Source organism: Ursus arctos, unplaced genomic scaffold, assembly GCF_023065955.2.
Source record: "Ursus arctos isolate Adak ecotype North America unplaced genomic scaffold, UrsArc2.0 scaffold_15, whole genome shotgun sequence".
NCBI lineage: Eukaryota > Metazoa > Chordata > Mammalia > Carnivora > Ursidae > Ursus > Ursus arctos.
The window spans coordinates 49,284,783-49,306,341 of record NW_026622819.1 but is presented as its reverse complement, the minus strand read 5'-3'; the positions used below and the strand labels follow the sequence as shown (position 1 = coordinate 49,306,341).

Genomic DNA, 21,559 nt, shown 5'->3' with positions numbered 1-21,559 from the left:
CCAAATACTATGAGAGCTTCGTATCCCTCACTCAAAACTACGGTCTTCATTGTCCTTGTTGGAGCCGGCAGCTCCTGTGCTTTCTCACCATTCTAAGTATAGTCAAAAGAGGTCTCCTCTGCCCCTACGTTTTCCATATGAGTTTCAGGGCTGCCTTTCATTGGCCTCCATAAGGTCCTATGCTTATTCCTGAACCAATCAATGTGGCAAAAGAGATGAAATGCACTGAGTGGCTGGGCCAGTACACATTTCATGGAGCAAGTAGGCATTTAGCTGGAGTCTATGGGAACATGATGTACATTCCAGAGGGTAGCAGATAAAGTAGTAGACTTGATTCCCTGATAGGAATAAACTGTTCTTATTGAAATAACTTCCTGGGAAAGTGTCCAGATCTGTGGAGTCTGTTTAAAGCTGGAGCCATGCACCTGGAGATAAGAAGGCAAAATACTTGATTACTGCTTGATGCCAAAATGAGATTGTATATTTTGTATATATTTTCTCTGTGTGTCTTGCAGGCTTGCCTTGATAAAAGGATTGGAACTGGTGACACCTGTTTCAAAGAAGACAACAGTGTGAATAGTGAGTAGTTTTCCTATTATTCTTTGGATCTAGAATATGGACTGCTGTCTGGTGCCAAGACAAGCCTTATTCAACTAAAATTCCTTCCTCAAATTCATTTAAGCAAACATCAACTGGCTTCATTGTTAAATCAGATGCCAAGTATGTGGCTTAAATTTCTGTGTACCCATAAACACACACACACACACACACACACACACACACACACACCCCAGAGCGATATAGGAACTATCAATGTGTGGAACTATTAAGGTGTGTTCTTGGCTGCAAGTAACAAAATACAGACTCAAGATGGCTTAAAAAAAAAAGTAAAGAAAAGCTAAGAAAAGAGTTGTTAGCTCTCAGAACAAGAAGTCCTAAAGTAGGATAAGTCCATAGTTGGTTAATTGAGTAGCTCAAAAATGTCACCATATTCTGGATTCTAACCTCTTCAGTGGGTTCTCTCTTTCATTTATTTCTTTTTATCAGCCTTTCCAGAAAGCCCCCAGCAGACTTTCACTCACATTCCCTGGTCAGAGGCATGTCACACACCCTTGTTTAAATTAATCCCTTGCAAAGCAGATGGGATTATTTTGATTGACTTAGACCAATCATGAGTCCTATCCTGAGGCTAGGGATGGTACGCTCAACCCCTAAAGCACATGGTCACATAGAAGAGAGTGAGTATCTGAACAAAATTGAAGTCTTGTTTAAAAGGAGAAAAGGAAGGAAGAATTGTTATTGTAAAGGCAATCAACGCTATCTGCTACAAGGCAAAACTATGCAAATCTTAGTGATATTTCCTCCGAGATGAAAGTTCGTACAGGTACCTAACTTCCAATGTGTCATATTCTCCATCACTGGAAAAAAAGCAGGGACCTAGCCTTGGCTAACCTCCCCCAAAGTCATTGATAAATTGAAAAAATATTAGAAATACCTTTGACTCTGGATATAAAACCCAAAGCATTATAATACCATATGCAGACTGTTTCTTCAATTTGCATAATTATATACTCCTCCTCAAAAACTAAGCATTGCTGCCAACTTTAAAAAACAAACTACAAAGCAGTATTAAATATGCATTGCTAATTTGACTTTTTAATTTGTCCGGGATCTTCACAAAGACATGCACAACTCTATAGATACTGAGGTGTAATAAAAACCTTCTACCTGTCTGAAAAGAAATCAACAAGAAAAGAAAGGCTAAAACCAAAATTTTTTAACTAAAGAATTTGATTTGATGTCTGAAAATTGCCAGTAAGAGAACATTCTATTAAAATGACTCTGAAATTCACTATTCTGTGTGCTAACATCATTCAGTTGTAGATCATTGCTTTGTGCAGCCAAACAAAGGTAACATTTCCTTAGATGTCTCCATTCTGTTTTGAGTCACCTATGAGCTATGTGTGTTCTTACATTTGAACATTTATAGGAAGTGATTGAAGAGATGCAGAAAGACTTTCTTGCCCCCAAATTAGTGATCTACCTAAAATATCCACACAAATCCCTGACTTGGGCTTTGAAGATCTCAGCTGTAATAAAAAATATATTACCTGGCCAAAGTGTACTATTTTTAGGCATTTCAATTTGAGTTCATCAGTTAGCCCCAGTGACGACTGAGACACAGAATATAGATGTGTATACGCATCCAGAGAAGTCCTCCTGGAGCTGTATTACTAATCATATATACCAGCATAACTCAGAAACTGCAGGTTCACTTCCAGACCACCACATTAAAGCAAATACCACAATAAAGCAAATCAAATGAGTGCTTTGGTTTCCTGGTGCATATAAAAGTTATGTTTACACAAAACTACAGTCTATTAAATGTGCGATAGCATTATGCCAGGAAAAACAATGTACATACCTTAATTTAAAGTACTTTATTACTAAAAAGTGCTAGCCATCATTGAGCTTTCAAAGAGTCGTAATCTTTTTGCGGGTGTAAGGTTGTGCCTTAATGCTGACGGCTGCTGATTGATCAGGGTGGTGGTTGCTGATGGTTGGAGGGTCTGTGGCAATTTCTTAAAATAAGACAACAATAAGGTTTGCCTCTTTAACCCTTCTTTACACAATTTCTATGTAGCATGTGTATCTGTTTGATAGCATTTTACCCACAGTAGAACTTCTTTCAACTTTGGAGTTAATCCTCTCAAACCCTGCCACTGCTTTATCAATGAAGTTTATGTAAATATTCTAAATAATTTGTTGTCATTTCAACAATCTTCATAGCATCTTCACCAGGAATAGATTCCATCTTAAGAAACTACTTTCTCTGCTCATCCATAAAAAGCAGCTACTCATCCATTTGTTTTATCATGAGATTGCAGCAATTCAGTCCCATCTTCAGACGCTACTTCTCATTCTAGTTCTCTTATTTCCACCACATCTGCAGTTACTTCCTCCACTGAAGTCTTGAGCCCCTCAGAGTCATGCATGAGGGTTGGAACCAACTTCTTTCAAATTCCTGTTCATGTTGGTATTTTGACCTCTTTGCATGTATCACGAATGTTCTTAATGGCATCTAGAATGATGAATCCGTGCCAGAGGTTTTGAATTTACTCTGCCTAGGTTATCAGAAGAATCACTATCTATGGCAGCTACAGACGTATGAAAAGTATTTGTAAAATACTTGACTTGAAAATACAAGACTTGAAAGTAAAAATTACTTGGACTGTAGAATGGATACTGTGTTAGCAGGCATGCAAATAACATTGATCTCATACATCATCAGAACCCTTGGGTGCAGTGTCAATGAGCAGTAATATTTTGAGCAGAATTTTTTTTTCTGAGTAGTAGATCTCAACAGTGGGTTTAAAATACTCAGCAAACCATGCTGTAAACAGAAGTGCTGTCATCCAGGCCTGGTTGTTCCATTTATAGAGCACAGGCAAAGTAGATCTAGGATAGTTCTTAAGAAGTCTAGGATTTTCAGAATGGTAAATGAGCATTGGCTTCAACTTACAGTTACCAGCTGCATTAGTCTCGAAACAGAAGAGTCAGCTTATCCTTTGAAGTTTTAAAGGCAGGCATTGACTTCTCTTCTCTAGCTACGAAAGTTCTAAATGGCATCTTCTTCCAACAGAAGCCTGTTTTGCGTACATTGAAAATCTGTTTTGTTAGTGTCACCGTCTGCATTAATTATCTGAGCTAGATCATCTAGGGAACTTGCTGCAGCTCCTACATCAGCGTGTGCTGCTTCACCTTGACTTTTGTTATGGAGACGACTTCTTTCCTTAAATCTCATGAGCAACCTCTACTAGCTTCAAACTTCTTCTGCAGTTTCCTCACCTCCCTCAGCCTTCATAGAATTGAAAAGAGTTAGGGCCTTGCTCTGAATTAGGCTTTGACTGACGGGAATGTTATGGTTGGTTTGATCATCTCTCCAGACCACTGACACTTCCTCTGTATCATCAACAAGGCTATTCTACGTTCTTATCATTTATGTATTCACTGGAGTAACACTTTTAATTTCTTTCAAGAATGTTTTCTTTGCATTTACAACTTGGCTAACTAGTACAAGAGGCCTAGATTTCTACCTATCTCAGCTTTTGACATGCCTTCCTCGCTGAGCCCAATCCATTTTAGCTTTCGATTTAAAATGAGAGAAATGTGACTCTTCCTTTCACTTGAACACTTAGAGGCCACTATGGGGTGGGTTATTAATTGGACTAATTTCGATATTATTGTGTCTCAGGGAACAGGAAGGCCTGAGGAGAGGGAGACAGATGAAGGAACAGCCAGTCAGTGGAGCAGTCAGAACACACACATTTATTGATTGACATCTTATAGGGGTGTGTTTTGGGGCAACCAAAAATAATTACGATAGTAACAACAAGGATTACTGATCACATATCACCATAAAAATATAATAATAATGAAAAAGTGTGAACTATTTCTAAAATTACCAAAATGTAACACATACACATGAAGTGAGCTGATGTCGTTGGGAAAATGGTATCAATAGACTTGCTCATAAACCCAGGGGTGTCACAAAACTTTAATTTGTAAAAAAACACAGCATTAGCAAAACACAATAAAATGAAATGCAATAAAATGAGGTATGCCTATATAAATGTATGTATATGTATTTACATATAAAACAAGAATAAAGATTATGTATAAATACAACATACATATGTACAATGTTACATAAGTGAATTCCTTTTAATACAAGCTATTCTGTAACCTGCTTTTTAAACTCCTCAATACATTACAGACATCTTTCCATTGCAGTGTATGTCTATTTGTGTACACATCATTTTTTTTTAATTGATTAATATTACAACTCAGGAATGAATGGTAATTTATTTACTCAATTCTCTACTCCAGGATATCTGTCTTTGCAAGTTTATATTGCTACTGTTTTAAATTACACCAAACCTTCATGTCCACCAGGATCTTTCTCCACACATATTGATTGACATCTTATAGGGGTTATCTTTTTAGTCAAGTTCCTAGAAGGGTGATCACTGGGTTAGTGAAAAGTCAACTGGCTGTGTTAAAGGGAGAGTCATAAAGGGCTAGAATCTTGACCCTGGACATGGGCTCATATCAGATCATGGGCCGTTTAGGGCTTCTGGGTATGCCAGTGAAGCCTTGTGCTCCTACAGAAGGGAGAGCTGAAATGACAGGTGGAGGAAAATAGGGACAAAGTGCATGAAATGTTTTAATACCACATTTTTATCCTTTGCTATCATGGAACAATAAGGGAAGTATTGTTATTATAGGCAGTCATACTTATTTTTGTGTTTACTTGAGTAATCTATCAATCCTTTGTCTAGACTATGAAGTCTCTGTGGGTAGAAGTCAGGTATGGTTTTCTGTTGTTGTTCACTAATATGTGCTGAACGCCTGACATATTTATTACTGTGTAGATGTGTTTTGGGGGGTGAAAGAGTGGATTAATTACATAGAAAAGATTTCATGATGGAAGGGATTTAGAAGGAAATTCCTAAAGTGTGAAGTATCAGGACTGTATCCTCTTCCCAATCTTCTACCCAATGCCCAGTATGACTTTTGTCTATTATACTCTTTACCCCATAACAATGGAAACAAAACACCATACAACTCCAGATGTATCTACTGTCTTAGGGCAGATGATTCTGTCTCAGGAAGTAATGTATAAAAGCAGGTTGTTATAAATGGGCCATCCCTGTCAGTCAAGATTTATCTGTAATGTAATTCACTCAACCATTGACCTTAGGGTCAACCTATTTTTATGACCAGCATTTGATTTATTTTTCCGTTATACTTCCCTTTCTAAACAAGGTGAGGTTCTTTGAGATTATAAAAATCAAGGAAGAAATGAACTTAGAGACGTGACTTTATACTAAATTCTAGCCATTGCAAAATGGTGGGGTTCTAGAATATGCCAGTTTGACTCGTTCCAAAACACACTGGAAAGATGAGATTTTTTTTTTCTTTCCATAAATGATACTTACTTGCCTTTTCTCTTTCCAAAAATGTTTCCTGTCACATCATTCAGGGTTTTATCTAAGCTTCTTGAATTCTTGTCATCCTTCCCAGAGCAGCGAGGTAGTTTTCATGCTTCCTAAATCACTTAATGTCTGTCTGCTATGCTGTGCCCAGCCAAAGAGCAAGCTAAACAGAAACACCCTACACCCATCACCAAACGATGACTCCATTGGCTCCTGGGCTAAGAGTAGTGTTGACCTTAGAAATCCTTCAACTAACCCTGAGGAAGAAGAGAGATTGCTATTTGGCTTTTGAAAGTGAAGTCTGCAGACAAACAGCATTAGTATCCTCTGGTGGCTTCTTAAAATGCAGAATCCCAAGCCCCACGTCAGACATAGTAAGTCATAATATACATTTATCAAGACCATTGGATATGTGGTTATGCAGCTTTTAGATCTAAAGAACAATCTCTTGGGGCCATTTTCCCTGATATCTTCCTATTTCCAAAATATCTCCCTGCCTTAACCAACAAAATGAAGCACGTATGAAGTACAGAATAACAAAGTGGGCATTATTTCAATATCTCACACCATTATCAGGTTAGGAAAAAAAAAAAATCATTCCAATTTAAAGACCATTTTCTTTATTTAAAAATAACTACTTAGGGGTGCCTGGGTGGCTCAGTTGGTTAAGCGTCTGCCTTCGGCTCAGGTCATGATCTCTGGGTCCTGGGATTAAGCCCTGAATCAGGCTCCCTGCCCAGTAGGTAGTCTGCTTCTCTCTCTCCCCACCTCTGGCCCTTCCCCCTGCTCATTTTCTCTCTCAAATTGCTAAAAAAATTCTTTTTTAAAAAAGTAACTACTTAGGGGCGCCTGGGTGGCTCAGTCGTTAGGCATCTGCCTTTGGCTCAGGGCGTGATCCCGGAGTCCTGGGATCGAGCCCCACGTCAGGCTCCTCCGCTATGAGCCTGCTTCTTCCTCTCCCACTCCCCCTGCCTGTGTTCCCTCTCTCGCTGGCTGTCTCTCTCTCCGTCAAATAAATAAATAAAATCTTTAAAAAATAAAAAAATAAAAAAATAATTAAAAAGGAACTACTTAGTCCAGAAGGTGTTTAGTTATTTTCAAAGCAACTCCCCCCACCCATTCTCAAAATGGTAACCCTACAATAAGATCAAGTCATGGTTAAAAATGAGGAGTAACATAAAGTAATTTTTTAATGTTTTTTTATTATATTATGTTAGTCGCCATACAGTACATCCCTGGTTTCTGATGTAAAGTTCGATGATTCATTAGTTGCGTATAATAGACTGGTGATGGGTAGTAAGGAGGGCACGTATTGCATGGTGCCTTGGGTATTATACGCAACATAAAGTAATTTTTGTTGCTCCCAGCCCCTCCTTCTGAGCTTATCTCCTCTGATCTCTTAAGGATTCCAGTACTCTCACTCTCTTACCTCAAGCAAAATCCATTTTGGGACAGCACACAATGCCAGCCATTTATTATTTTATATGCTTTCACAGATTTGTTCTAATAATTTGTAGTTATATTCTCATGATGAAAAAAAGTCTTGGTCTCCCATTAAAGGGAATATTACACATGAGGAAGACTGAATAGATAAGAAATATTGAACTCTAGAATAGACTTGGCAAGTAAATTTCATATGAGCAATTAAGAGCTTCCTGGAGCTCTGTGTTAAAAAGGATTCTGAGGCTGCATCTGGGTTCTCCAAAGCAGGGGCCGGGGAGGGGTGGGAGGAGGGCTTGTGATCAATCAATCCCTAGGTACGGAATAAAGATGGAGCCATACATCAGCCATATAATGTTTCATATTAACATTTACTAAGTCTTTACCTGCCATGCAGAGTCAAGCTACTTGTATGCTGTCTTAGTTATCTGTTGCTGAATAACAAATCAGCCCAAAAGTTAGTGGTTTAAAGGAATAATATTTATTATCGCATAGTTTCTGAGCATCAGGACTCTTTGAGCAGCTTTCCTGGGTTCTCTGTCTCAGAGTTTCCCATAAGGGAACAACCAAGGTATCAACTGAGGCTGCAATCTTGTTCAAAGGCTCAGCTGGGGAAAGATTCACTTTCAAGATCACTCATGTGGTTATTGGTAGCACTGAGCTTCTTGAGGCGGCCACACTCAGGATCTCAGCTTCTCATTGGGTATTGTCGAGAGACAGCCCTCATTTCCTTGCCAGATTGCTCTTACCATGAGCCAAGCGTGCAAGAAGAGTGAGAGAGGATGTTAGCAAGAGGGAAGTCATAGTATTTTGTAACCTAGTTATAGAAATGCTATCTCATCACCTTTGCCTGTTGTACTCATTAGATATGTCACTATGTCCACTTAAGGGGAGGGTGTGACCACTAGGAAGTGGGAATCACTGAGAGCCCTTTACAAGCAGCTTGCCATATATGCCTTATCTCATTTAATCTCCACCTGACCTCTTAAGATATGTACTGTTATAACCCCATTTTTACAAGTGAGGAAGTAGGAATAGAGAGGTAGTCATTCATTCAAGGTGATATAGCTAATAAGGGACAGAGCTGGGATTTTGATCTGGGTCCACTTTAAAGCTGATGGGATTGCTGCAATGCCTTTTTCCATCTCCAGAATTACTCTATAGAGTGGTCCTCAAAATATTTTGACCATGACCCCCTTATTAGCAAAAACTCAGAAGATACCCTTACTATATACATATGTATTTGTAAAGTACATCTTAATCTGTAATTAAATATGAGTTGAGCTTACTTGTAATAGTGATTATGAATAGAAGTTCTTTTATCCACATCACAATGGATTGTCTAACCCTTCCCCGGGGTCACTCCCACATTAGGGACTACCAAGCTAATGGCTGTGCCATCCTATGATCGACGACTCCCTACTGGACAGTCAAGTGGGCTGGTTGGAGATACAGTTGGAAGCTTTTGCTGTCCAACCACTTAAAAAAGGGAGAAACTGGCTGTTGGTCACCTCCTCACCCCACGATAAATGTTAGAAGAAATGTTGAATGAATAGGAGTTTTAACAATTCCCTCCTGTTACTTGGTTTCATCAAGTCACATAAGGAACGGTATTGCAGAATTGACGTAGCCTCCCCCCAGCTCAAAGCTATGGGGCTTCGCTGTGGGAGAAGAAAAAAAAATGCCTTTAAATCTTCCTCCTGATCAGGTTTGAGGGGTGGAAAAAAGCACAGATGTAGTTTCCAACTGAGGCTCTCTACTTTATAAGGAACTATTCTAAAAATTTTATATGTGTTTATTTTAAATAGGTAATCCATTCGCATGGTAAAAACATGTTTAATGCATTTATGGATATTTAGTGATAATTAAGCTTTCCCCACAGCCTGTCTTCACCCTCTCTTCTCTCCTCCCCTAAAATAACCACTTTGTATATGTGTATCCTTCCAGTGAGGGTCTGTATCCCTTCAAATATACATGCGGATGCCCACCTTTTTTTGTATCCCAGATGGTTTACACATTTTTCCGTACCTTAGTGTTTTACACTTATTTTTTCTTGGAGATGATGTTACATCTGTACACAAAATACTTTCTGATTTTTCTTAATGGTCACATAATATTCTGTAGCATGAATGCATCAAAATTTATGTAACCAGTCCTCTGTATATGGATACTTAGGTTGATTCCAGTCTTTTGCTCTTATAAACAATGCTGCAATCGATCTATCCTTTAGAGAAGTATTTGGGTAAACATTTGACTTTCTCTGTTGGTGTCTAAAGCTTTTTTCTGACCACATAAGAACTGTGTAGTCATTGTTTGGTCCAGGTTGGGGAATAGCTGACTAACAGGGACATATAACCACCTCTGCATCTTCTAGATAATTCTCTGACAGTGCTCCTCTTGCTCCAATACTTGGTGCCTTAGCTGATAAGCCCCACAATGCTACAATGTGACTTCCCTGAAAGACTAGAGAAACTAAGGCTCCATCTTCCATCTGTGAATTTCCCACTACAGTCCAGGGAAACAAGTATAAGAACTGCCATGCACTAGCTAACAGGGGGTTACCAGAATGGTATGGGTGGCCTTGAACAGTGGCAGCATGGTGTAGTGGGGAAGCTTGTTTTTAGGTCAGTAAACTTGAACTCTGTGGGCAGTTCCCCAAATCAAGATGTCACCAGAAAATAGGGGATTAGATGCTGGCTAGGCACAAACCATGGGTGCCCAGTCTAAGGGGTGTTCAAACACATCCTTCATCAGCAACCCTTTGTCTTTATCTCTTTTATAGCTCTGAATTCCCCTGCCTCTCATGTCCTCTTCCCACGGTAAGACTAGGTGATCTCTAATATCCCATCCATCTCAGGTTTTCCCCAACTTTGTGATTTTCCATCACATATGAGGGAGGGAGGTGTCAGACTCAGGCATCTGCCTTTACTTTCTTTGATCCCCGTCTTATCAGATCACTCAGAACTCACCAGAGGCCCTTCCTCTTGCCTTCCTGGCCAGCTGCATGTGGAAATTACTCAGTTGCCCAACTGAAATGCCTTATGAACCGTTTTTGCTCTGATTTTCAAATCTTTATTCTGGCCAGGGTGACACACACACACACACACACACGCACACACACATACACACACACACACACACACACACACTGAAATCTCAGCCTTTGGGTTCTAACTGGGCAAGATTTTTGACATGTGGACAAATTATTATAAGCATATGGATGACTAGGCTGATTGTATTATTCCCTTCCACAAACGTCACAGGAGGAAATCTTTCATAACAACAGCAACAACAGAAGCTTCATTTGAGTTCCTATTTGATCGTGCAGTCTGTATGAGATAGGGAAAATTGCGATGAAGAGCATGGGACCTGAAGTCAGTCTAACTGGTTTTTTTTTAATGTTTTTTTTATTATATTATGTTAGTCACCATACAGTACATCCCTGATTTCTGATGTAAAGTTCGATGATTCATTAGTTGCGTATAACACCCAGTGCACCATGCAATACGTGCCCTCCTTACTACCCATCACCGGTCTATCCCATTCCCCCACCTCCTCCCCTCTGAAGCCCTCAGTTTGTTTCTCAGAGTCCATAGTCTCTCATGCTAACTGGTTTAGAACCCCACTCCCATCTCTCAGTAGCTTTGTCACCCTGACACAGTCTTGACCTCTCTAAACATCAGTTACACAATCTACAAACAACAACAACAATAGTATCCACACCTTCCTCCATAGAGCTATGAAGATCTAATGAGGCAGCCCATGAAAAGTACTCAGCCCAGTGCCTGGCACACAGTGAACACAAAGTACTAATTGGCTATTCTTGTCACTATCCCTACAAGATTGTTTTTCCCCATTTCATAAATGTGCAAACTCAGAAGCAGAGAGGTAAATAACTTGCCCAACACCAAAAGTAGCAAAACTAGTAATTAAACTGAGGTCCATCTGTCTCATTAATTTTTCAGACAATTTTTGGGTGCCTCCTAGGTTCCAATGCACTGGGAATAGAGAAACAAGTGAGCAAGGTCCAGTCATGGCCCTCATGGAGCTGGCAGTCTAATGAGATGCCATGGAGCTCCTTGACATACCTCCCACCCATTGCCTTTCTGAAGCTGCTCTGGGACACCTGGTTAAAATGCCCCCTGGATACTCTTGACAGTAACTGCAATAGCTAGAATTCATTGAGTACGATGGGGTGCTCATTTAATCTCCCCTGCAGCCTTGTGAGGCAGCTACTATGATTATCATTTTACAGATCAGAAATCTGAGGCTCGCCAAAGGTAGCATGACTCGTTAAGGTCATGTAGCTAGAAAATGCTAGAGCTGGTATTTGAACTAGCAGTTATTGCTAGCACAGTTCATTATATTATTTCCAAGGAGGCAAGGTGACCTGTGACGGGGATAGGAGCCTGAACAAAAAGCTGTGTCACTGCTGCAGCCCAAAGCTAATCACACAGAAAGTTGGTCCCATTTTTTGTGCCCTGAGCTCCTGCAGTTACCTTCCAAGGGTAAGAAATACTAGAAGAGACATTTAGCCATGAAAACAAAGAAATCAATTAAAAATCAGGCAGTGGAACTTAAACTGACTACCTCTGCTCTCCTAATTACTTGCATTTTTAAGGATCCCTGTGTCAAGGGGCAAGCTCCCATGGGGTCAGCCAGTGGCAGATATTGGCCCCCTTCAGCCTGTGGAAGTAGGGCTTGACTAGGCTGGGTGCAGACAGCCGTGGCCCCAGAAGATATTGGCAGGGCCCGAGCTAGGAGTCCAGTTCATAAACACAGCCATGGCCTGCTGACTTCTGCAGCACGGCTGCATATCACAGAGAGGGCTATGTTCGTAGGAGTTGAACAAACCTAGTTCTGACTCCCTGATTCAGAAGAGCCATCTGAATCTCCACAGGCACCTGGTGGGCCCAGGGAACCAGTGATGCTGGTAATAAGTAAAATGATGCCAGTATGATTTTCCCCTATTTGTTGGCTTTATTCATGGCTCACAGTTACCAGCCAGCAAGGGAGGGTCTGCACAACCCTAAGGCATTGTGAGGAGTCAAGCAGAGAAGAGAGGCTCCCTGCAGGAAACAAAGAGGCCTTGCCCTTCACAAACAGACAAAGCCAAACACAGCTGGAGCCTGAGTTCAGGTCTGTGTTACTTACAAAAGAGAACACCCAGCCAAAACAGAGACTAGATTTGTAATTGTGTTCCCAAACTGAAATTAAGAAATCTAAAGCAGTAAGCCCCTTCTGGATAACTCCCTGGCTGTCTCAGTGTGGGCAGATCACCACAGGAAAACATAAATGACCACCCAGGACTGTGCAAAGAGGCTGGGCACAGTTGATTGAGCTAGACAGGATGTCATCCCTTTCCAAGGGCTTACTGATGGGGTGTCACGTTTGAGCCTCGAAGCACAGGGCAGGGATGACACTGGGTATTTTCACTCACATTATGTGTCTACAAACTGTGAGTATCTAGGCAGGTTATGAGATCTGCCTAAAACTATGCAGTGACTTGATGGAAGAAACAAAACCAACACTCCAATCTGTCTGGTCTCAGTGCACACTTAGACTTCAGTGGGATCTCCAGGGAAACACGAGATCACATGCAGGTGTTCCACACAGCCCATGCAGCCTGGGAAGCCCTCAGTCCTCATTAGCCATCATTAAGTTGCTGAGACCTCTGGCTACTCTTCCCATGAAGCCAAAGGGAATACCAGTGTCATTTACTGTGTACGTCTACCTCCTAAGGTTATACTGGCAAAGGTCCTAAGGAACCCCAGTAGAAGAAAACACCCTCCTGAATTAAAGCCCTTGAGAAAGCCTCCTGCACCTTCCTCCTTGTAGAGGAACGCACTACATCAAGAGTCTGTTAGGAATAAAAGGAAGAGAAAAAGTTACCTCTGCTCCAGTTGTGCTCGCCGGAACAGGGCAGATGTTTCCAGCATCCAGAACTTGCCACAACACTGCTGCAGACTAAACTGTAGCCGGGTGGTCGAGAGCCAGACAGAAGGGGATTCAAGGCCAAGATCTGCCACTTGCTAGCTGTGTGACACTGGAAAAATAGTAACTGTTCTGTCTGTAATTCTTCAACTGCAAGATGGAGCTACTATGTACCTAACAAATGGCTCATAAAGTATTCGGCTGAATAAATGGGCCATCTCTGTAGCAGGTTTCTAGGAGAGCTGGAAATGCCGCCGGAAATCACCTCACCCAGAGGTTCCCAAATCTCACTAAGCACAACCTCACGTGAGGTGCTATCTAAAAATTCATATGCCTGGGCCCCAGACGTTCCCATTCCTTGCAGCTCCACTCTTATGCTCTCAAACTCAGAGACCTCCCCACTCCTTTGAATGCAATTAAAGAGTCTGTCCAAGGCAAAAGTAAGGCACTTCCATTAACATCTGTAACTATTTTCAAAATTTCTGAGGATAGAGACCAGGCTTCTGTTGTTTTCAGACTGCACAGGTGATTCTTAAGTACTCAGATTAGTATTAGTCCTTAAAATGATCTTGGGGGGCCTGTGACCTAAGCCTTGGGAATGCAAGGAAATTGAAGTTCCCAGAACCATAGAACTAATCAGCAAATCATAATAACAACAACAAATACACCCTCAGTTTTTCTGATTTTCAGTCTAACGACCTTACCAAATCAAACTAAATTAAGGAAAGAACAAATCCTGGTTGGTGGCCTCAAGAGTGGTCCGTGTGTCCTGTCTATGACGTGTTAGCAACTGTTTAGAGGCATCTAAGGACTTATGGTATACAGCCCAGAACTCTAAACCCAGGGAGATGTGAGATCAGTGTGTTGAAGCATTGCTGACCTGCTCTGGAGAAGGCTGGCTTTTTAGACACAAGGGCAGAGCACAGGCATCCTAACTTCCTCCCACAGACTCCACTTCCAGGTATCTTCCTGGGTGAGGACAGGCATCGTGCCCCAGATGGGAATGACCAAATCAAAAGAGCAAACCAGGCACACAAACCAATAAGGGATGGCATGTGTTATATTAGTAACAAGTGGTTAGTATTAAGAAGTCCTCCTTTTCCTGAGAGCTGACCAGTTGCCAAGAAATGTGCTGAGTATTGAGATAACTTACTATAGCAGTCCTACAAGAATAATACTTTTGTTTATTCTTTAGTCTCATTTATCAATGCTTTTTATTTATCATCATTGTAAGGATGAGGATGTGTAAGCATGGGGGTGGGGATCAGAGACCTGAAATGAGCATAAAGGATATAAAAAAAGAAAAATGGAACATTCCTAGCTTTACTAAAGGAAGCAAATTTTGTTTTTAATAAATGTCATAAATGTTAATGACCTTTCCTTTAAATAACAGAATATTTGTTGCCCTCAATATTTCTTGATGCTTCAATTTCTGCAGTTGTAAAATAAGGATTCATAATGTGCCTGCTTCCTAAGATTATAAAGATTGAATGATTTAATGCATGAAAAGCACTTAGCACAATGAATACATCATAATTGTTCAATGAATGTAGATATTATAATTGCTATTAGACTGTGGATTTTTCTTTTATTAAGCAGTAAAATTTACTCAAATCTAAGGGTGAAAAATACAGTGAATGATTCATTTGAGTGCATTTATATATATATAAAAATTTATATAATATGGCTCCATTTAGGGCTTTGGACACTGCATTGGTCTTTTTATTGCTATGTAACTTAGCTTAAAGCAGTCTTCATTTATCACATTACCACTTCTGTAGGTCAGAAGTCCAAGCAAGGCATGACTAGGCTCTCTCCTCGAGGTCTTACAAGGCTGAAATCAAGGTGTTCATTGGGCTCTATTCTTTACTGGAGCTGCTTCCAAGCTTATTCAGGTTTTTGGTCAATTCAATTGTTTGCAGTTCTAGCACTGCAGATCCCATTTCTTTTCTGGTTGTCAGAGTTGAGACTATTTTCAGCTCCTAAAGGTTATCTACATTCTTGGCCATGTGGACCCATCTATCCATCCATCTTCAAAGCCAGCAAAGAAAAATCTCTCCCCCATCAAAGCCCTCCCACACGTCAAATCTCTCTTGCCAATACCTTTGAGGGGCTCACCTGATTAATCAGACTCACCCAGGAAAATCTATCTTAAAGTCAGTGGCTTTGGGACCTGGATTACGTCTGACAGACCCATTCCCAGAAGTCCCTAGAATGATATTTAGTTGAATTAATGGGAGAAGGCATGTATAGATTAGGGGCCAGGAACTTTGGGGACCACCTTAGAGTTCTTCCTACTGTAGATACACTCTCTCATCAACTCTGCAAGATGGGACAGTAAAGTAATGAGTGACTTCTTTTTTACATGCAGGTCATGAAATAATTCTTTGAAGATTATTTTTATTGTTTTATAATTATATCCCATATATGAGACACCCAAGACCCTTGGCTGGCACTTAGCAGGAACGAAGGTTAAGGATGCTAATGGTAATGTATTATTAGACCCTCTAGAAATAATCCCATATACTCCTCAACGCTGGCTATAAGTCACTTAACCTTTTAATACCTATTTTATCATCTGTAAAAGGAAGAGATGAACATTCACCTCACAGGGCTGACATTAGAGTGTAAGGATGTTTTACATAAATGATAATGCTGATGAACAGCTGTCATTCCTTGGAAGCTTACCAGGTGCAGGCACTGCGCATACTTTTAGGGGCATCGTGGCGTCATTGAAGGTGGGCAGCTCCAGAACTGAGGCCAAAACCATGATTCAGTCCCAGCTCTATCTCATTGGGTGAACTACTCAGAGTCTCCGTAACTTGAGAGAATGGTGATGGCAACTAGTGTGGACCTCACCCTAAATACATGGTCAGCAAGTAAAATGGACTCTACATAAATACTTTTTTTTGGAAAGATTTTGTTTATTTATTGGAGAGAGCACAAGCAGGAGGAGTGGCAGGCAGAGGGAAAAGCAGGCTCCCTACTGAGCAAGAAGTTGGATGCAGACTCAATCCTAGGACCCTGGGATCATGCCCTGAGCCAAAGGCAGACATTTAACCAACTGAGTCATCCCAGTGTCCTTACATAAATACTTTCTTTCTAAAACTGCAGTCATTCATGATTTTTGCCCTAACTGCATACCACCTATTCTTATCACCTGCATACCATACATTCATTAAATCAATTTTTTTATAACCATGCCATCATAGTTTTGATGTACTTCATTTTTTCTAAGCTTATGTTAAAATAAATACATAACTGTCAAAAGTGCACTGAGCAAAGTTACCAAGTGTATCACTAGAGATAAAAATACTGTGTGTTGAGAGATAAAATAGTAAGGATATGAAAAGTTCCCTTCTAAACAAAAGGCAGTGCTCCTTGAGGTCCTTGAGGAAATGAACTGAGAGCTACCCAGGTTTCAAACAACTTAATTTTGTTTTCTGAAAAGGTGCCTTGAAGTCAAATTCATCTGATATTTAAATTAAGCCTGGGGTGTAGAAAAAATATATATTCAGTGAAAAGAAAATGAAAATATACCCAAGCCAGAGCTCACACTCAGCTCTAATTCCAAAATTCATATTTTTTCACCTCCAGCAAAAAATGGAGGCAATGGGAAGGAGGCAGAGGAGGTGAGTAGGGCAAAGTGGAGAGGGAAAGCTAGAAATAACAAAGGAAGAGTAATAGGCAAATGGGCATCCAGAGAGGGAAGGAGGGAAGAGAATATATTAGGAAAGAGATGTTGGGGCATGGGGGGATTTGGTGAATCCTTAAGTAATGATAAACCTTCATTATTACCCATACTTGGGCTTCTGTGGGTTGTAAAATGCACTTACCCCCAACACTGTTCACCGTATGTTGAGTAGGTGATTGACAGCTGTTGAATGTCTTTTCTCTCAAGCCTTTAGAGCCTCTCAGCACTTAGCATCCATCTGATATGTCTGCACACTCGGGCAAAACTATGAACTGTCCAACACATTCATCATCAGGGTAGTGTGACTCCAGGACCTGAAAATCAGGCTGAGGTCCTTGACTGAGTCCCTGTCCTTGGTCTAAAAAGTAGCCACACTAACGGAATTCTGGTAACCAACTTCTGATCCTGAACAAGTGAATGAGGTGGTTTCAGTGTTTCTTTTTGACTTTCTGCTTCTTGCTAAGTGGTTCTCAAGAGGTGGATTTCTTGCAGCTATTTGCTTCTACAACTAGAATTAAATTCTCTGCCTTTGCCACTTCCTGTCCCAAGAAGCCCCACGACGCTGACTGCTCAGCACCTAGGGAAGAGCACTTTCATTCTATATTTTAATTAGGCCCTGACATCTGGTGTGGACGGAGTGCTTATTTGCACACCTGCAGGCTATTGGCTGTAAAGGAGCCCAGCCTATCTGGAGATTACTCGTGCAGATGGAGACTGCAGTCATTTAATTTAATAGAGCGATTGTATGGGCCTTGTAGAATGTGCCACAACTGTGAAATGTGGGCCCCATCTCAATTCCAGGTGCTCAGCGCTGTTCCTCATGTAACGTACATTTCACCTCTCCTGTCAATCTTCATAACAAATACAGTCAGAAGAGAAGCTTGGCAACAGAGCAGTCTTGAAAACCTTTCAAGGGGAGAGGGAAGAAAGGTGGGGCTCCTAGGAAACAATTGAATATATAGAGACAATGAAGCTTGGCCAAGGGTTTAAATGATCACCTTCCCTCCTCCGTTCTAACAAATGTGCCATGTACCCCTCCAGCCTCATCTAATGAGCCTCTGTCTGTCAGTGTGCAGCAGGGGGCACACCCAGCACCAAGACAGAGGCAGATGTGACAGGAGGTGGTCAGAGTGGCCTCAGGAGCACTTGTGTTTCCATGACATTGGGGACAGTCTCTTACTTTTCCATGACAGACTGCCAACTCAAGACCAAGGCTCCTGTTTTATAGAACTTTGCCTGCAACATCTGTTTTATTTCCCACTATATCCCCAGGATCTCTCAGGGGGTCCAACAGTTTACGTGCTCAACAAGCATTTGTGGAAAGAAAGAATGAATGATTAGTCAGCTGAGGCTGTATTGCCAAACCATTGAGACCCATTAGCTTCCTGAATGCATCCTTCTGGATGTTCTCAAAGCTCTGGGCCCACCTGGGTAACTTCCTGGAAATTCTGCCCATCAGTGTGTTCACTGGCTGTAAAAATAGGGTTGCTCTATTTAAATAGTTAATTTACATTGTGGAATCCCAACTTGCTTACGTTTCCACTGAGGAGAAAGGGCATTAGTAATACAGGGGCAAATGATACAACACAGAAAAATACCTAATGTTATGGTACTGATTAAATGTGGGAGGAGTTGGGACACTTCGGTGGCTCAGTCGGTTAAGTGTCTGTCTTTGGCTCAGGTCATAATCTGAAGGTCCTGGGAGTGAGCCCTGCATCGGGCTCCTTGCTCAGCGGAGAGTCTGCTTCTCCCTCTGCCTGCTGCTCCCCCTGCTGTGTTCTCTTTCTCTGACAAGTAAATAAAATCTTTGGAAAAAAGAAAAAAAAGATAAATGCTGGAAGAGTTCAGAGGAGAGGGAATTCCTGTGGCCCAGGAAAATAAGAAAGGACTTGTTATAGGTCTTAAGTATGGGCAGTCAGAGGAATTGTGGAAAGTCTACCAGATAAAGAGGAGAAGAAGTATAAAGCAGTTAGCAGCATGCATTATGGTCAAAGCTGTCTTACGCTCCCAGTTTCACCATTTTCCAGCCGCATGAATTTAGGTAAATAGCACAATCTGTCTAAACCTTGTCTTCTTTTTTAAAAAGTGGGAATAATTATGATTATGCTACATGCATTCCAGAAAACACTAGGATTAGAGTATTTAGAAAAATTTCAGACATATAGCAAATGCTGAATAGATGACGATAATGACAGGAGGAGAAGATGATGATGGCAATGTCAGCAATAGCCAAGACCCCATAGCAGAAGGTGCTCTTTCTGGAAGGAAGGAAAGCAGCTCATGCACTGGGGGTGGGGGTGTTGTTAACAGAGTAGGGCGCTGATTGAAGAAAAACTTGAAAACTGTGAAGTGACAAAGAAATACTGAGTGGTAGAAATATTCAGGACAGGAAAGGATAAGTTCACTTGCAAGGAGTGCGAGGAAGTCAGAGTGAAGGTAAGGTTCACCAAATGCAAAATACAAGTGTTTAAAGGAATATATTCCGAAATTGACAAAGATACTAAGTTTACATGTATCTGTTCCTGGTGCAAAAACAGCTACTTCCTCATGTTATTACCATATTCATAAAGTTCAGGATGTTTCCACAGACACGAGCATAGCAAACATCTGGAATTAAATTGTTTTGTTAGGGTTTCAAGGTTTATGTAAAATAAGGCTCTAACATTTTAGAGACAAGAACCGGTCAGAGATTTTCTGGGGATTGATTCTCCCCTCCCCCAAGTATCAATTTTTGCTTCTACTGAAGTAATAGCTGTAATCCATTTCATGGCCACAGACATTCAATTTCAAATCAAGGATTTGGGAGTCAGACAGATGTTTGTTCAAATGTCAGAATTATCATTAAATGGCACTGTGAGTTCACACAAATTACCTAATCTCTGAAGCATAGCCCCGTCATTTGTAAAAAGGGCATAAAACTTCTCTGTTATTTTTTATGGATTAAAATATAGGTAAGCGGGGCGCCTGGGTGGCACAGCGGTTAAGCGTCTGCCTTCGGCTCAGGGCATGATCCCAGCGTTATGGGATCGAGCCCCACATCAGGCTCCTCCGCTGTGAGCCTGCTTCTTCCTCTCCCACTCTCCCTGCTTGTGTTCCCTCTCTCGCTGGCTGTCTCTATCCTGTCGAATAAAAAAAAAAATCTTTAAAAAAAAATTAAAAAAAAATTAAAATAAAAAAAATAAAATAAAATAAAATATAGGTAAGCACTAAGCCCAGTGCCTGACACATTAGGAATATTCAGTCAGAGCAAGTTTTTCTCCCATTGCCCAAAGCCGTGCTTCCTCGGGTTGCCCACGTACCTCAGGGAAGATGCAAAGGTGAGAATATTGATCCCAGTGAGCCTGGAACTTCTCCACTAAGCTTGGAAAATCCCCCGGAGACTGAGTGGAGGCAGGTGTCAAACTCCAGATGTCCTTTGCCACGTTGTGGACGAATGTGTCTATGTGGACGAAATAGCACTATCGTTGCCCTCAAGTCAATCTCCAGCAAAGTGAGAAAAATTTAAAAATATAATAGGGCTTTTATAAAGTAAGATTAATTTAACTTAAGGACTATCATTTGTTCTAAGATCATATCATTCCTAATGTTAACAGAATAAAACCATGTGAGTGTAAAGGTAGTTTGGGGTTTGGGTTTTATTTTTCATTTAATTGGAAAAGTAAAACCTTGGCAATCCTAGATCAGTTCCCAACATTTCTTTGGAAATTTTACGATGCTGTATAATGCAAAGGATGGGAACCCTTGCCTAGGAAGCAGGAAATATTCATTTTGCTGATTAGGACGTTAGTGGCAATCACAGTACCTTTCATCTAGGATTATTGTCTTTGGGTATATACTGGAAGCAAGGTCGTGGGAAAAGAAAAATTCTAGTCTGCTTGGTTATTGATTATTTCAAGCTGCATGCACACAATTTAACACCCAGTCACACCTCCTTTCACTGAAATACCAACACTGCTGCTGTGTGTGTAAAGCGCCCATTACCAGTAAGTAAAGGTGTTGACTTACATTCTGGGGGTAGCAGATGCTCAGACTGCCCGATTTTCCTAGAATGAGAATGGAAGTTGATCTCTCTCTCGATGCTTTGAATTTGGGAAATCTATCCTAAAAACTGCTGGCACGTCCTTCTGTTGTCTGAGAACGCTGCTCAGAGAATATTTGTGAAATGCTGAAGTGTGGGCCTGACCGCCTCCGTGTGGGGCACCAATGCTGCCTCTGCAGCAGTGGCAGTAAGGTTAGAGGATGCCCAGGGACTCCAGAATTGCTAGTAACAAGCAGATCCTGGAGCAGAGACAGCAAACGTGGGGACTGAGTTACTGTATTCAAGCAGGAACAGAGTTAAGTAAATAGGGACAACATTCCGATGTCCTCTCTGGAAGAAGGTGCTTCTGAAAGGAAAGCAGTTTTCCTTTTGTGAGGGTGGGAGGTGAAGCATGAAACGTTTGCTTGAAGGTAATGACTTGGGATGATAGAAGAGGACATAGGAAAGAGCAGA

The 21,559-nt window shown here is 41.0% G+C and overlaps 1 protein-coding gene across 1 annotated transcript in view; it reads left to right on the top strand.

The window, feature by feature from the left end:
• The first annotated feature begins 520 nt into the window (after positions 1-520).
• The window catches only part of ATP10B (ATPase phospholipid transporting 10B (putative)), a 203,820-nt gene continuing 182,781 nt past the window's right edge, over positions 521-21,559 (top strand). The window contains exon 1 of the mRNA XM_026510910.4: positions 521-579. The gene's annotated coding sequence lies outside the window, so the exon portion shown is untranslated. The remainder of the gene's footprint in view (positions 580-21,559) is intronic.